Source organism: Strix aluco, chromosome 1 (assembly GCF_031877795.1).
Source record: "Strix aluco isolate bStrAlu1 chromosome 1, bStrAlu1.hap1, whole genome shotgun sequence".
In the NCBI taxonomy this organism is placed as follows: Eukaryota; Metazoa; Chordata; class Aves; order Strigiformes; family Strigidae; genus Strix; species Strix aluco.
This window is the reverse complement of record NC_133931.1, coordinates 105,706,829-105,724,986: the sequence shown is the minus strand read 5'-3', so window position 1 is coordinate 105,724,986 and position 18,158 is coordinate 105,706,829.

Sequence of the window (18,158 nt, the reverse complement as noted above, 5' to 3'; positions counted from 1 at the left end):
CAACCCCAACTCTTATCCTGTCCTCACAGGGGAGGTGCTCCAGCCCCCTGATCATCTTCATGGCCTCCTCTGGACCCAGTCGAACAGGTCCATGTCCTTCTTATTTTGGAGGTCCCATAGCTGGGCACAGCACTGTAGGTGGGATCTCATGAGAGGAGTAGAGGGGGAGAATCACCACCCTTGATCTGCTGGCCACACTTTTCTTGATGCACCCCAGGAGCTGTTCTTCTCTCCTAGACATATGCAGGAGCTCTGCATAGTTCTTCCCTCTTACATGCAAAATACATCGCATGTAGGAAAATACTACTAGCAAACAAGACTTTACTTTTGAAGTTAAGTAATGATAAAAAAGGTACAAGTTATATTTTCTGAACAATCTGTGTAGAAAAGTAACAAATTTTATGTTTAAAATATATCTGTCCGTAGTGTAAGAATTTAAAATGATGGTTTAGTTACTGAGCAACTACAGTACTGTAATCCCCATTCTACTTCAAAATACATGAATGGGAAGAAAATATCAGTACCTCTTGAGAAATACCCACAAAGCATATTCCCTGTTACAAGATTATGCAAATTCCTACTGCAAAACAATAAACAACATTTCAAGAAACATCAAATTTACACATAAATTGACAGATAGGCATTTATGGGAGTTTTCTGTGGCCCAAACATAGTGAGTTGAAAATTTATGGATGCTCTAGAGGAAGATGTGTAATCTTGCACAATTCTAAAAAGGAGCCCATATGTCTCACTTTTCTGCTGGCTCCTGTGCCTCAAGCACAAAATATGTAAGTATTGCCTTCCCTCTCTTGTAGTGTAGAATAAAATGTAAGCACTAAGTCCAGGGTGGGTTGTCATGACAAGGGAAAGACACCACATGCACATTCCTGTCTGAACCTACCCAAATTACTTTAGGTTATGTAAAAAACTATGCAATCCTAGAGAGTCTTTCCAGCCCTACAACCAATGTAACTTCATTTTGGATTATTTTACTACTGGAAATTAGTTTAGGGGAGGGGAACCTGTTTCTTTTTAAAACCAAAGGACAACATTATAGAAGACAGTGTATAAACAAAGCAAAACAAAACAAAACTTCATGAGCCAGCTACATTTCATATTAAGGAATATATATTACTCTTCCCTTTCTTTCACTAAGATTAACCCAGTCCTACTATAATTTTGAGTAAGATTACAGAAAATGACAAATTTCAGAAAGATTAATTCAACTCTACTATAATTTCCAAACACTGGTATGACATGACAAAATTTGACTTTGAATTTCCTTTTCCTGAAGCAGGTGTTATAGGACAACTTAGTATTTCGGGACTAAAGTTCCAGGTGTGTGGGAAAGTCACCAAGAAAGAATCTCCTGTTTTGGGATGATAGTTCTGGTTTCTGGAGGGAACAGGGGCTATTACAGGAGGTCCCACAGACAGGTATTAATTTGAAAAATAACAAAAACGCAAATATTATGTTGCTGTGCTGCTGTAGCTGTGTAGATTCATTTATACATAGTTACTTTCCCTTCTTTTTAGTAACACATAATCTTCTGTGCTTCTCCTACAGTGAAAATTAATAGTGGTTTGTTTTCCTTCTTTAAATTTAAATGGGTCTAGAATAGAACCCATCGAAAAAATCCCCAATGCAATCCTAAGTGGCAAGCAAAATCAATATATGCTTTCTAATAGATGTAAAATAATTGTTTTGTCTTTATGAATGGCATTTATTGTTCCAAAGAACGGATGTCTAGAAGCAGGTATTAAATTGATGCATATAAATAAAATACAATACTACTGAAAATAATATTGCTTTCTTTGAAATTATCACAAAACATCATTTTGCCAATAGACTTTGTCAGGAGTTTGCAATGCAAAAAGAAAAAATCCGCTTGCTTTTTCAAAAGGTACAGAAACTAATTACCATATTATGCAAATTAAAATAAGACACGGTGACATGCTTGTTGAGCAAAATGATCAGCCACTGAAACTGATATCACTGGTAACAAGCTGGAATTGATTAATGAGTTGGAGCAGTCCACCATCTCATCCACTAGCTCTATATTTTTCTCTTATGCCGTGTAACACTTATTAAACAAAGGGTTCAGATGATTCATTGTGTGATCACATTCATTAAAAACAGAAAAAAAGCCCCACATCTCCAAACCAAAAAAGATATATGTTAAGAGCAGTCTTCTACTTCTCATACGTCTTCCCATGGCCAACTGAAGGTAGTGACTATTTTGGCACTTTTTGATCAGAGGGATTTGGATCAGCAGCTTATTAAGTTACACCATTTACTCCAGTGCCCTCTTTTGAGCTCTCAGCCCACTGGTGTGGTATAAGCACAGCTTTTAGTAGAACAGTGTTAAAGCAAGTAATGCACACTTCGTTTGCCATGTTGTCAAGAGAGCTGGGAGCTCTTTCCAAACGCGGGACGAGGGAGAGAAGGGGGAAAGAAAAGATATTTTTTTCACAGAGAGAGTTTTCTTTAATCTATTTACAAAAAAAAACCTAGCCACATTTGGCTTTGCATTTGGAAATTCCCCCTTTCAATACTTGCCAAGCAACAAGTGATCATTTTATCCCAAGCCAGCATAAACATTTGTCGAAAGCCAGGCAGACTTTGCAGGTTTACATCTTGTAAAATTCCAGATATCTTCCAGCTGGAGGTCTTCCACACATACTAATCAATCAAATTGAAATAGATGAAACAGATCTTAATTCTGTTTTGACTGTTGAAGGAATCTTGTCATAATGCCTGTCTTCCATTGTAACAAGGGAGAATACTAGAAGTTCGGGCCAGATAGTTCTTTAGTTTAAATCATTGACAAAACTCCCACATGTCCTCTGGGAGTGTGATTAAATGAAAATAGAAAGGTTCACAATAATGCTATGGTGGCTTCCATTCCTGTATCTTTGAGTTCCTGGGAAGCTGATGAGAAAAGACAATTAAAAGCTCGAGGGTTTTTAGTGTGCTGCTTGCATTAAAAAAGGAACCACTTCATTTCCTCCCAGAACTCATATTAATTTGTTGGTGGAGTGCAATATATTCTATATCTGACATGTTTTTTGGTAGGAATTATAGTGTGGGAAGAACTGTCCCTCAGGATTTATTTTCTTGCTTTCTTTTCTTGTACCTACCCACATAGACTGGGTTTCTTAGTTGTTTCAAATATAACTTGCAATACCAAAATTATCAGTAGTCTAAATTATAGTTAAGATACATATTTCCCCAGCAAGCTGGGAAATGTCTTAAGAGCAGATTGCATGCCTGTGAACAATCATTGCAGCTCCACTCTTTCAACTCAGATACTCATATTCTAGTCACTACAACGTAAAAACTGTTCTAACTCCCTGAGTCCAGCAGCTGTCCCAGATTTCATGCCAGCATCCTTAGCTCTCCTTAAGGAGAAGCCTCCTCTGCCTGTACAAATGGAAAATACAACCTTTTCCTCAGTTCAGGGACACATCGTCAGGAAGAGTTAGGAAGCTAGGGCGTTTTGTATGCCTATCTAAGAGATAAGTCTAAAATGTTTGACAGTGCCATTGTGAGTATTCTTAAAGTTAAAGCCAAGATTAAGATCTCTTTTGCTTACAAGTGCAAAAATCTCTCAAATTCAAATTCTCCTTAGTGGCTTGGTAAATCATGTCCAAAAGAAAACAGATTTTGCTTCTTTTTTATTTTCTCTTTAATCTTACGTAGCCATCTAATCACAAGAGATTCCTCTGTACTCATCAACAATCTGGGTGTCCATGCATTGCACATGACACAAGTACCAAAAACTTCAGATCTCTGGAAGTTATCACTGCCAGGATCTTACCCTGACTTTTAAAAACAACAATCTTTATCATATGCCTTTTTTATAAGTTAGATAAGCATAGAAGTTTTCTTACTTGAATGGAATGCTTCATACTTTCTAATAATTCTGATGCATTGTAAATGTACATTCTACAGTATAGAAGAACTATTCACATACGCTTTATACTGATTTGATCCAGAAACTTAATGCTATTTGATAACAGTCCCACTGTTTTGATAGTGTCTTGATATTATTATCATTAAATCAGTCCCACTGTACCATATCAGCCTTATACACACTTATATTCAGATGTATGTGTATCTCCTTTTATTTTTGAACTCAAAAAATGAATGTGGTTATAATATTTATATAAATTTGCATAAGTGGATCAGAAAGAATAGTTTATAAATTAGGCTACTCCAATGCTGGCAGAAATTATATGCACAACTACAAGGCTTGCCATACAGAAATTAGAGCCCCTCTAAATTCAACTCTGTGTGATGTAAAATCAGCAGAAGTCAATCACATTTCCATTTATTTGTCTTTAAAACTAAGACTCAGCAAACTGTTTTTTGGCTCTGGACAAAAAAAGATAGCTGGAGTTTATAACTTGCAAGTTTTAGTCTTTGTTTTAATCATGTGTCAGATCGTTTCTTGATACAATATTCATAAGCACTTAAATTGTTATTCCATGTATTCTGCTGGTAATCTTTGTGTTAAATTGTTTTTAACACTTAGTTTATCTAAAGCACCCAAGCCCCATTCTGAGTCACTGTGAGGGATAGTACAAAAGCAGCATAGCACAACAGAAAGCCTCCCCAGAATATCTCACTCTGCTCTTATTCTTTGTCCCCCAAAGTAGGACTCTGGTGGGTACCCGTCATCATTTTTCCCTCTGAAGAAAAAGCAAGACAATTCAAGGATCACAAGTGACAACTTAGGCTACTTAAAGGTTACAATAATCAGCACCTGTGTCAGGGCTCTCGGCAGCTGAATAATCAGAGGTAGCTCTGGTAAAGGTCAAGATGCTGCTGCTGTTTACAGAGCTCTGCTGCATGAGATTATCATTGCTGAGGGGCAGGAGGGAGACCATGACCAAGGCTCTGCTGCATCACACCACAGACAGCTTTTCAATTCACACCCATTTTTTTCAGCTACTTAAAACTGAGGTGTCCGACTGGAGTAACATCCTCCTTCCCACAGCCCTTCTCCTCTTTGTATCAATTTCTGGCAGAAGAGCGAGGTCCAAAGCCAGAGACCATAACACCTGAATTCACCAAAGCTGGAGTTCATCTTTCCAAGGCACTTACCAACACTTACACGCTGACATTTTATCCTATGTAGTTAATATCAGTAAGAAGGGAGATTTTCTTTTCCTAAACTTCCCAAAGGACAGTGACAAATTCAGCACAGACCCTGTAGTTCACCTTGGGGTTTGGCTGTAATGAACAGATCTTCAGGAGGGAAGAAGAAAACAAGAATACCATTGTTTCACTTAAACCTCTTTTTTTTCCATGTCATGAGGAAGCTCAATTCTTTTTCCTCTGTGACAACTTAAGCCCTTCAGTAACCATCCCATTTTACCGAAAGCTCAGGGGCTCTCTGAGTGTGTCATCTGAACTCTATTCTGGACCCAATACTCTTGCCTGACAAGCAAGAAACTGTGCATTTAATTTCTTCCCATGGTGCACTGTCTTGGGCTGAATGCTTGGCCAGTGTCATTTTCTTCCACTTACACAAACCCAAAATTTTTAGATGTTCAGATACAATACCACTCTGATAGAATTTAGCTACTGCCATCAGTTTGTTACATTCATTTGCATTGACATGCCCTTAGATTTTAAATATATTTTGCTTATCCTTTTGCACTGCTCCTGAGAATGCATTCCCATTATAGTTCTGTTTCTTATTCTATCTCCTGCATGCTGTTTATGATGCAGAAACCATATCTGTGGGTAACATTCTACTCCAACTTTCATAGTTTATTTACTCTGCAGAAAATCCTTGAACCATAATGCTCATTTGCAAGAAGATCCTTGAGGGAACATCTTGCAAAGAAACAAACATGAACTCATATTGTTGTGCTAATTACTGAGTTTAACATGAAAACTGCAGTGAATGGAAAGCCACTGTGTGGGTGAGCCTCATTAAGATACAGCATTCCTGATTAATTGTTGAATTAATTGAATTCAGATGGAAGGATAGATCACTTTCTGGGGAAGAATTAAAAACTCCTAGGAATAATTAGATGAAGTGGAAGAAAAATAATATTATTAGTTTATTTAGGTTCTGTCCTTATCACTTTCATTTGTGTGTGCTCTTGGAAGGGCATTCAAGCAAACACTGAGATTAAGAAAATTTTACAGAACACCAGTAATCAGTTTCACACTTCCAATGCTACTGTAGGAGTCACGTTTCTCCTGTTAATACTATTATGCAAATCCAGTCCAAGAAGCTAAAGACATCATGTGCAAATGAACACCAAGTTTGGAAACTGAGCATTTACCATGGACTACACATCAAAACTCAGTTGTAAAAGTTTTTCCTCAACTAACTCTTAATCAAACTCAGAAACAAGCTCAGAAAGTGAGCTGATCACAGACTGTACAAAACAAAAAAAAACCTGTTGAATTTATAAATTACCCATGATGGATTCTTTTCCTAGCTTTATATAGCAATTCAGACAATTACAGTCCAGTAGGGTGGCTATCTCTTGTAAATGAAGATACAAATGAAGAAAGAAACCAACCTAATTTAAGTTAGAAGAGCTCTGGAGTTAAGTGCAATGGGTGAATAAACAACACGGTGCCCTGCTAGCTTGTATTGCTATCGTTTCACTGCTTTTGCATTTATATCAACTGGATGTAGTTACTTCAGACGTTAAATGTCACGTCTGCAGTCATCTTTTCAACTGAAATTTAGATTGAGCCTTAGAACTGAGTTTTAACACTATCACAATAGTGAGGTGTGGCAGTAAAGGCCATTTTATCCATTTATTTATGAACTGTAAAATTCAAAGTGCTTATTTCACTGTAGTTTTGATCAAAGAGTAGAAAAACAAGGACTTTCATTAAACAGAAACTGGAAAGAGTATAAATGAGATGGCTAACCTTTCACCAGAACAGATCCGATTAACTAGGTGAGCTTCTATGAAACATAAAAATGTATCATACCAACCAATTTCCATTATGGGTTTTGGCAGCCAAGGACTAAAAGTTGAAAGAAGGAATAAATATTTAGTGGAAAGCAATTTAAATCCTAATGTAGTAGCAGTCTCAAACAAAAGTTTTCCAAACCAACAATTCTAAAAGAAGCCTTTCATTACAGGATATGTTTCCGGTTAACTCTCAGAAGCAGCCTCAAGTTTGACAGGGCATCAGAAAGCCACAGCCCAACACAGTTTCCTCTCCCTATTTAAAGCCAGGTTGCGTTAAGGCGGATGTGGGTTCTTACTCAATTCTGTCATTGTTGCATTATTCATTAATCCATCTAATGTAGCCATCTGGAAACAAATTCTGTCTCACATCTTGCCAGTGATGATATAGCAAAGCAAGCTCTTTCTCCCAAAGATTTTAACTCCTTCATAAATAAACAATATGGACTATGTCTAGTTGTGTTTTCCTTTCCTTTAAAATAATATTAGGGTTGTACAGGCAAGAAAAAACAAGCAAAGAAAAGACATTTCTGCTCTGTCCAATTCACAGTCCAGGTCTCTAAACATTACTTGGATGAAGTAAATGTTACACCACTTTTGTGGTCTTATGCTGAGTCCAGGGACCTCTTCAACCTCAAATTACGATCTGTATTACAGTCTTAAGAGATGCATAAACTTTTGTGCTAGAACCTCTATACTACTGTGAAGTTTTCCTCCAAAACAAAACACAAAAAAGTCAATAGTCCAGCAAGTGAAATTTTCATTTTTGTCAAAAGGAGTATCCAAAACTGCTCTATGATCTGTCCACCCTGGTGAGAATGAAATCCCTCACTAGTTCATTTCACTGAAACCACTATCATCTGCTTAGTTCATGTTGTCAGCATTTCTATATTGAACTTCTGGGGATAGTGCTGGCTACACCTACATCACCACCAGAAGAATCAGTTACACTAACATCACAAGAAACGGTCTGGTTTGCAACTCCAAAAGCCTGCAAAAGCTAAACATACATTTTCAGCTCTTTGGCAGAAAAGCTGAACACCTCTGACAACTGTCAAATTGATCATCAAGCCTTAGAAATAGGTGAGCCTCAGTGGTGCCATAAACCAGCTCTTTAGAGATGCTATGCCCTATGGAAACAACTGAAGTCATATTTAAATATGTTTTGAAATTACTGTTACTGGCAAGTGACAGTACTGTCAAAAGTGTATGTGAGATGTTAACATATTTAACTGAATCAAAAGCCATTTGAAAGCCCATGTTTTGTAACAGCTAATTGCTGGTCTGAACCTACAGAAACATCCACAGTGGGAGAATATGGACCTCAAACAAGTCTCTCTCCTACTCTCAATTCAACTCAGATTCAGTTGCATGTGTCACCATGCAAGATAGAGTCCCGTATGGCAATTTTTCTCAGATCCCCATGCCAAATATTATTGAGACATTCAATGGCTGATCTCATATGAATAAACGTTTTTGGGGGTGTATATTATTTGAATTTAATAGTATTAGTTTTAATACATAGCTATAAACAATAATTGAGAATGACTGTGAATTTCAGATAGGAAAATGTGACCTATGTTGGAGGGGAACGTTTTATCTCTAGGCTACAGAATTACACCCCTTTGGCTGAAGTCTGAGTACTTTCACATACTCATTTACCAATGCAAGGAAACTGAATCATTAATTTGATTGTTAGGACAGTCATAGAGAAGAGGAAAAACAAGTTTTAAATTCTTTTTCTTTCTGACTTGAACTGTAGATGTAATTCTAGAGTTACCACATCCAAAGTACATGTAATAATCCTCTTCTCAACTGTGCCAAAGGTTTTGGAAGGCCTTGTTTTCATTCTGCATTCCTGTTCAGTATCAGAACACACACAACCATTCCATATTTTTCCTTATCTTCTTTTACACTTGTTTTAGGAGTTAGCAGGCAGGAAAATTGGGGTACAGGCAAGACAGAGCATTCAAATTTTTTGTTTGTCTGTTTTACAGAAGATCTGTTCTTCACAAATAGTAAATGGATTTCATGGTATGTTTTCCACCTATAAACAAGGATTTCTCCTGATAAAATTTTCCCACCATCTTTAAAATGTGACTAGATAATGGTATTGCCTACGTGACAGTATAACAAAGATGCGGCTGTGAAATGGTAACTGGTAATGGAATATACTAGGTCTCTTGAACAGCATCTTTGTATTTGGCCTGGATGTATTACACAAGACTATGCAACACCTCCAGATTGTCAAAGGAACTGTACAAAATGGGCCAGAAGCAAACAGCTAGTGAATCAAACTTCTCATTTACTATTTTAAATCAAAAGTTCCTCTCATTTGATAACTTTCTAAACCACAAGCTACTGTTAAAAACTCACCAGCCTTACAAGACTTTGCAGCAATAATAACAAGTCAAATAGTCAACAAAAACCATCAAAAAAAACATAAAAAGTTATCCTAACTAAGGGTTAGGTTGCCAAATTTTTGCAGTGATAGAGTCATCCCTGGGACTTGTGGCATTGCAACCACAGTGTGTAACACACAACCAAATAAACTACAGGTAGTTTGTAATTTGAAAGAAGGACTATCACTTTCCACTACCTCCAAGAAGGTTCAAGTTGATTGTACATGGGAATCTTTAATTTAAAAATTTAAATGACAATCATGAAATACATCACAAACATTGCATGCTTGAGACCCTAAATTAAACTTCTTGAAGTTCCTGCTAGTTTTGATAAATTATTTGTTTGTTCCTGTATTGCTTACAATAGGTTACCTACCTGCTTCTCTTGGGACCTGAACATGCAGCACACATGCCATTTTATCTGTCACAGTTTATCATTATTTAAGATAATATACTGATTTATATACACTTATTACATATTCAGAAGATAGAGGTGGAATCTAAGGTGAGGCAAGAAGGAGGAGAGGAGAGGAGAGGAGAGGAGAGGAGAGGAGAGGAGAGGAGAGGAGAGGAGAGGAGAGGAGAGGAGAGGAGAGGAGAGGAGAGGAGAGGAGAGGAGAGGAGAGGAGAGGAGAGGAGAGGAGAGGAGAGGAGAGGAGAGGAGAGGAGAGGAGAGGAGAGGAGAGGAGAGGAGAGGAGAGGAGAGGAGAGGAGAGGAGAGGAGAGGAGAGGAGAGGAGAGGAGAGGAGAGGAGAGGAGAGGAGAGGAGAGGAGAGGAGAGGAGAGGAGAGGAGAGGAGAGGAGGAGAGGAAGAGTTGGAAGGGACCTGCAGTGATCACTGAGTCCAACAGCCTGACCACTTTAAGGCTGACCAAAAGTTAAAGCATGTTATTAAGGGCATTGTCCAAATACCTCTTAAACACTGACCAGCATGGGGCATCGACCACCTCTCTGTGGGTCTCGGTCCAGCTGGGATCACAGGGCGATGCGCAGAAGAAAGACAAACTGACGCCAGTTTGTTGAAGGGGGGGCATTGCCAAGAGTAAGTGCTACTGCACTATGTGCAAGCTCCCAATTTATTACCACCTGTTTACAGAGGTTCATTTTTACTTTTACATCCTACTGACCTTCAGGTTTTGCCTGTTTATTGCTTACATGCTCACCACACTCTGCAGGTGGTGTTTTTTACTGCTGTTTTTCACTCAACATGGTGTTACATAATGCTGCCTCAGTTTCCCACAATCATTCTTCTAACCTCAAGGTCAGTTCACATTTTGCTAACCACCAGTTCTTAATTCCCAGACCTCTCCAAGAAGCCTGTTCCAGGGTTTGACCATCCTCTCGGTAGAGAAATGTTTCCTCATGTCAAGGTTCGAGACATTCCCATGTGTCCTGGCACTGGGTACCAGGGAGAATAGATCAGCACCTCCCTCTCCACTTCCCCTCCTCAAGAAGCTGTAGGGAGCAGTGAGGTCACCCCTCAGTATCCTTTTCTCCAAACTAGACAAACCCAGTGTCCTCAGCTGCTCCTCAGACAACATGTCTGCCAGTCCCTTTTTCCAGCTTTGTTGCCCTTCTTGGGATGCATTCAAGTACCTTACTGTACTTTTTAAATCGTGGGGCACAGATCTGCACACAATATTCAAGATGAGGCTGCACCAACACTGAATACAGCAGGATAATCACCTCTTTTGACCAGATGGTTACGCTGTGTTTGATGCACCCTGGGATGCAGTTTCCCCTCTTGGCTGCCAGGGCACACCGCTGACTCATGTTGAGCCTCCTGTCAACCAGCACCCCCAGATCCCTTTCTGCAGGGCTGCTCTCTGGCCACTCCTCACCCAGTTTATACTTGTGCCCAACATTACTCTGTCCCAGCTGCAAAATTCAGCATTTGGACTTCTTCAATTTCATGCCATTGATGACTGCACAATGCTCCAATCTATCCAGATCCATCTGCAAAGCCTCTTGTCCCTCAAGAAAGTGAACAGCACCTCCCAGTTTGTTATCATCAGCAAACTTCCTTAAGGGTGCATTCAACTCCTGCATCCAGATCATTGATACAAATATTGAACAGAACTGGACCTAAAATTGAGCCCTGAGGAACAGCACTGGTGACTGGTCACCAGCCAGATGTAGCCCCATTCGCTGCAACCCTTTGAGCCCTGCCCTTCAGCCAGTTCTTCACCCAGTGCACTGCCTACCCACTCATCTTATAGCTGGACAACTTGTCCAGAAGGATGAGGGATAGTACCAAAAGCCTTCCTAGAACCCAGAAAAACTACATCCACCACCCACTACAGGGGTGACTTTATTGTAGAAGGATATCAGATTAGTTAAACAGGGTTTTCTCTTTATGAGCCCATGTTGACTGTGCCTGATGATTGCATTGTTCTTTAAAAGTCTTCCAATAGCACCCAACACAATCTTCTCCATCATTCTTCCAGGTTTGCACATAGAGCTGCATACCAGTTTTACATTTCCACGGTAAGGGACCTGTTATAATGAATTAGGTGAGGTCTAATGATTCTACCAGATGCCATGGATCACTGCGCTGGGCTTTGTGTTCAGTGGATTGTTTACCATCATTTGAAATTATTGACCTGAAACTAAAAATCTCTGGAGATAAACATTAAATCTTAATATTTCAGAAAAGCGTATGTTGGTGAAATCACAGTTACATAAAGGAAGCCTCTTTACATAATTAAGAAATATTACTTTTATTAAGTAATTCAGCTTGAATTATATGAGCAGAGTTGCATTGTGTGTTCTCACTTAATCTCCATTTATTTGATTAATTGAAATAAACAGACATATACCTGTAAAATTAGGAAGGAGAAATTTTTCACCAGGGCAGAGAAAGCAATCACCTTATATACTGAACCTTTAAACTTGATACTTCAATTGTTGTACATAAGTCCTGTTAAGGTAGTAATATCAGATACTTGGAGGACAAACATCATCCTACCTTTTTGTCACAGACATTCTGCAGTTGTTGCAGGAGCATCACTGGTTTTTACTGAGCAGCATTTCTGATTATTCTGTTTGATTCCATACGAGAGTGAAATCTGTTGTATCTGCTTAATCTGAACATTTCTTGATTTTGATAAGTCACAGCATGGTTGATTTCTAGTAAGTACATCTCTCTGAATTCAGAATTTTGCATTTGGCAACCACCCCATTCCATAACTGTAATATAAATTCAGACAAATAGGTCAGTGCAACTCTAGGGATGAGAAAATTTAAGGAAAACGATACTACAGGGATATACCTGAGACATATGTCTTAAGGACTTGCCTCCCAAAGAAATTAGGAATTACAGATTCTGATTTTCAATACAATTCTCAGTGATATCTGTCCTAATAGACTAAATTGCAAATTTCCAAATATTCTGTAACTGATACTAGAAAGTCAGTGTTTTTCTCTTCACTTAATGACATCCAAAAGCTAGTTTAAACTAGATAACTACAGTTAAACCTAAATAAAGTAGAGGAAAATACTGAGAAATACATAAGCACAGTTCTTGACTACAGTAACACTAACACTTACTACTACAATACTGATTTGTATTGTCTTTTACTGTCCCATGAGCAATAAGAATTTCTCCTTAGTGTGAACATGCTATGGTCACCAAGCAAAAAATATATGTCATTTTGGTGGACAATCCATTCAAAAGAAGCCAAGATAAATACAGTTATAGAGGTTACTATAAAGGAATCAATATGTACTTTCATACAGGACCACAGCAACCTGCCTATATTAATGAATTTTCTGATAACAAATATATTCTTTCATATGTTCTTGCTTTGTATTTCCAAAGTAAATGCTGTTGAGTTCTTAACTCAGTTCCAGCTGGACTGCAAAACGAAAGCAAGGTACTCTGGAAATTTCATGGAAAAGCTCTCAGTTTTGATTTGTGCAATGCAATATATAGCAACAGTCTCAGAAGAATGATCTTCCTTTTCAGAATTGCCAATCTGGCACCAGGAAAATTTCCAGCACATTGCCCAGGTACAAATAATTAGTAACCCCAACATCCCTCTCAACAAGCATTCAGTGTACAACCTTAGAAATGTAATGTTAAAAATTACAGCATTATAATTTTCACAACTACTGGCAAGAAAAGATGTGGTCAGAGACAGAACCTTCTGTTCCCTGCAACCTAAAGAACAGAAAAAAAGACAAAGTGGCTTATGTCACTAGAAAGTGCCAGTAGATTGATATCCTGTCTCTGAGAGTGGCCTGTAGTAGCAGCTTGGAGAAACAATACAAGAGCTGGGCAGATACAGAGTTTTTCTCTTTCAATACACTCTTCTACCAAAGTGCAGCTCAGGGCCTTCAAAGACAGATATTGAGGTATCAAGAGTCACCTTATTAATTTCAGGCACATACATAGGCTTCCTTTATAGTCAGTGGAGTGAAATATATCACTGAAGCCACAGTTCACTCATTACTAATGTCTATCTTTGACTTAAAAGTGCCTACTTTACTGCCTTCAGGAAGGCTTGAGGCTGATCTAGATCTACTGCCAATATAAATCTCTATATTGTAGGAGTCTTCATTCAGACAAATGAATCCAACCTTTTACATTAAAAAAAAAAAAAAAAAGATTAATTTTCCTTCTTTAAATTTATTTAATAATTTTTCAAATGTAGTTTAAATACCTGCTGTGGGAAAAAATTGCTATACCTTTGCTTTTTAAATTCAATATCTGGATAATTCATTCGATACCCCTAGGTTTTGTGCTGTGAGATGCAGTCATTCCTTGTTGATTTTCTCCACACTATTCTTTATTTTACAGAGTTCAATCTCCCCTCCATTGTTTCATCTCTAAGTAAAAGAATCCTAGAGCTCTACAACACTCTTTCCAAAATGGGCTAAAAAACCAGATCTATAGGAGTAAAAATATAGGTATATTATTAGATTTTTGAAGTGGCTTAAAAATGTTTTCTGTCTTGTTGACTATTAAATATTAAGAACTCTCAAGAAAGCATTTTTTTGACCTCCACTAAATATTAAGCACCAGAACAATTTTACTGTATGAAATACATGGGTTTCATACTGATATTCAAAATATGAAGCTCTCAAACTGTGGAGTACTACTGGTGAACATCAGATATTTATATACTTAATTATATATACATTATTTACCAACTAGCATTTTTAGTTCTCTCCCAGTCCACCCCTCCAACAATCTAACAAAATGGCATAACCTTCGGATTTTAAATTGATTTTGCACTGCACTTTTAAACCTTTAGTGTTTGAATAGTCTGATAGCATGCAAAATGAACTCCATAATCATCATTATTATCTTATATACTCATTTGCGCTCTCTTGTAGAGCAGAGAGAAACTGTTAGTCCATTCCTTCTTGCCTATACTTTCACAGTAAATGAATAATAATGGCTCCATTTTTCACATCTTTTCTGTCAATATGATTTTAAAGTGAATAATGAAAGAACAATAACATTCTAACAGTAAATGTTAGGAAAATAGAAAATTATGGAAAGTTTCTCAGCTAAATCAAAATGTTGCTCTAAGTGGTCCTCATTAATTCTCTGAAAGGCTATTGTCAAACAAAAGCAGTAGAAACCAGCTCTGAAGGGGGCTCAGTGATGTTTTGCTATTTAGACCTTTACAAAGTTGAATCATCCAAGGAGATCCTGGGGCAATATGTGAGCCTTTCTCATCCAGTCATGTACCAGGTGTTGCAAAGACAAATCTCATTTCCAGCATATAGAAATGTCCTGAGCCTAACATTTCCAACTGACTAAGCACCTCTGCAAATCTGAAGCCAGATACAAGAAAACACTACACAAAGGGATTTTGTTGGCATTCAGATCCTCTGAATGTGGTCACTCCAAGGCCTACTGAAATAATTTCTGATTGGAAAACTGCAACTGCACCTGATCCAAAACTCAAAGATTACCGTCCTAGAAACTCTTAAATAGAATTCTTCCTGAATCATAATAAAAATATTTTTTCAAGATGGAAAACATAAGGTTGTTTCTTGCAGTGACAAATTCATTGATGCATAAACCAGGAAAATAGTTGACAAAACCAGTGCATTGAGAAGAAATACTACTTCCCTTAATGTTACATGACTGCAGGATTGTGACTTTTAGTCTGAATTAGAATGCCGCAGGGGAGGAGTCAGTTTTTTGGTTTTAAGCAGTGATGTTTAACATGGTCAGATTTCAACAATAAATTAGTCAATTCAGTGCTTAAAAAAAACCCTTATGTTTCCACATCTTTATGACTAGAAGGGATCACTATATCATTTGGTTTGATATGCCTGTGAATGATCACAGGTCACATAATTTCACTATATTGTCTTTGTATTCAGCCCAATTAACTCAACTCATGAACTTACTTGGTTAAAACTTGGTTCCAGGAGGCATCCAGTCTTGATTTGAAGACATCAAGGAAACCATCAAAAAACTTGCAAGAAAAATTCATTACACTTATCAGTTAAAAACTACAAGACAGATCAAGACAGATGGAAACACTATGTTCTGAGTTATTTAGGTGTAATAGATAATACATCTCATTACATTGCACTATATATTTCAAAAGAATCACAGAAATTTGTTCTCTCACTCACTATTTTTGACAGGTATTACTGGTGCCAAATGCTAAGACTTTAATTCTATTAATCTAAAGAAGACTTTGCATTCTGTGTGTAAAACACACAAAAGGGATATTAGTCAACAGCATTCCCTACAAAGAGTTGCATGCATGCTCATGTTGATTTTTATGGTGAACAGTTTGAATAAAACACTCATCTTGCTTAGTGAAATTCTATTACATATTGAGTTTCATTTTGCCTGACTTTTTCTAGTGAACTAGCAGCTCAAAAGTGAGATATTAAATTAGCTGAGCTGTTTTTACTCTCTTGCTGCCTTCTTCCTCATACCTATCTTGTGCCTCTTTCTCCTTGACATCCATCTTGTGACAATTCATTTTCTAATTATGTTGTGACTATCCATCTTGTAACAATTTATTTTGCAATTATGTTGTGACTTTCCCCTTCATTTTTCCTGATTTTTTCCTGCACAAATCAATCCCTGTCATCCTTATTAAGGATTAATGGCCCTTTGAGGTTCCATTTTTTTCCTTTGTGGTTTAAGACACTTGTGCTTCAAACTGCCCACTTAAGAGAAGCATATGCCCTCACTATGGTTGCGATTTTTATTAAGATGTGTGGACATCGTCTTTGCACCTATCCTTTTTTACCCTCTCCCTACTCAGTCATTTTGACACTTTTTTGTCGTTGTTGTAATTCTATTCTAGGTCTATGCATCTATAAACAGAACAATTTCAAAAGAATTACAACAGCCATTCAGTACATATGGATGTCCCATTGCAATAATAAAAAGATTTCCCAGATGTGCTCAGAGAAAGATAATGTTTGGAAGTTTGAACTGAGACAGTTCAGACCAGCTTTAAGGTGACAAGTTTCCATAATTTAAAGATTATCTTAGAACAAGACTACTGCCTTTTATCATGGAACCTATATTTTAATCTTAGATCTGTTTACTAAGTCAAAAAAAGAATCTTATGTTTGCAGCCAATCCCATTTATAAACGAGTTCCAGCATCAAACATAAGGTGATATCAGGAAATTTCCTAAACATTATACAGTATGACTAAGTGTATGACTAATCTGTAAAGGTTACATCTGTTGTATATTTAAAATATACTACATATAAAGTAACAAACAAATCAGTTGTCCAGTTAGGAGTAATAACACCTTGGCATCAATTTAACGAAGTTTTCATACAGAGATTAAAGTTTACAAGTTCAGCTACAGGTAAAGCTTCAGCACCTGAAGTCTAGGCAAAATCTAAAACCATTCTTTATTGTTTTCAGAGTATCCACTGAAGCAATATTTTACATTTGAGTTGGCTGCACCTACTCATCTGAAAGTAGGAAGGTGTATGAGCAGTTTCACAACTGAGTAGGTACTGAGTGGGTGTGCTTCTTTTTTAATCCCTAAATCAAGCAGAAATGAAAAAAGCCCAAAAACTCCTTATGCACATTGCCCCTTTATAGGCAACATTTCTCCTTTCTGTTCAGAATATCTCCTTATCTTGATATGGCTATCAAGACTATTATAATTGAACATGACCAGAAGATACCATTGAATTTTGTATTTTGGTTATCTGGATGTCTTCTTATCTCCTAAAATATATGGCAGACCAAAGAGCCATACCCCGTTACTGCAAGAAAGCACATCATTCAAAGGCATTTGATTTCTTGTCTCTAAGGGCCCCTTTTAGGAAATGGAGAAATTTACTATTCTGGTTCCAGCCTATAATTATCAATGCTCAATTTGTAACCTTTTTCCTCATGCCAACTCTCTTGCTTGAATTAAATTTTTCCCTTCCTGTTGGTTGCATCCCAGATATAATTATACAGAACAATCACATCCCTTCTACATACACTTGCCAGACTAAACAACACAAGTTCCTTTAGTTTCCTGTCTCTTCCTTCACCTGATCATCACAAAAGCCCATCACTGTAAGTCCCCATTTGGCTTCTTTCTTGTTTGGATCCTACTATATCCACATGACTATAGAGGCCTAAAATTCAGATATTCCATGAATACACAACCTGAATACATTGCACTAGTATGCTTTATGTCACTTGAGTACACTTATGTGAGGATGCATCAGGCAGAGGAAACAGAATTACTCATCTCCTTTCAAAAGAAATGCATCTCCTCCACAGACTTTGAAGAGAGAGAAAGGAAAACAGATCTGATTTCTCTTCCTGTTCCCCTAGCTGAGGCTAATGTCAAAA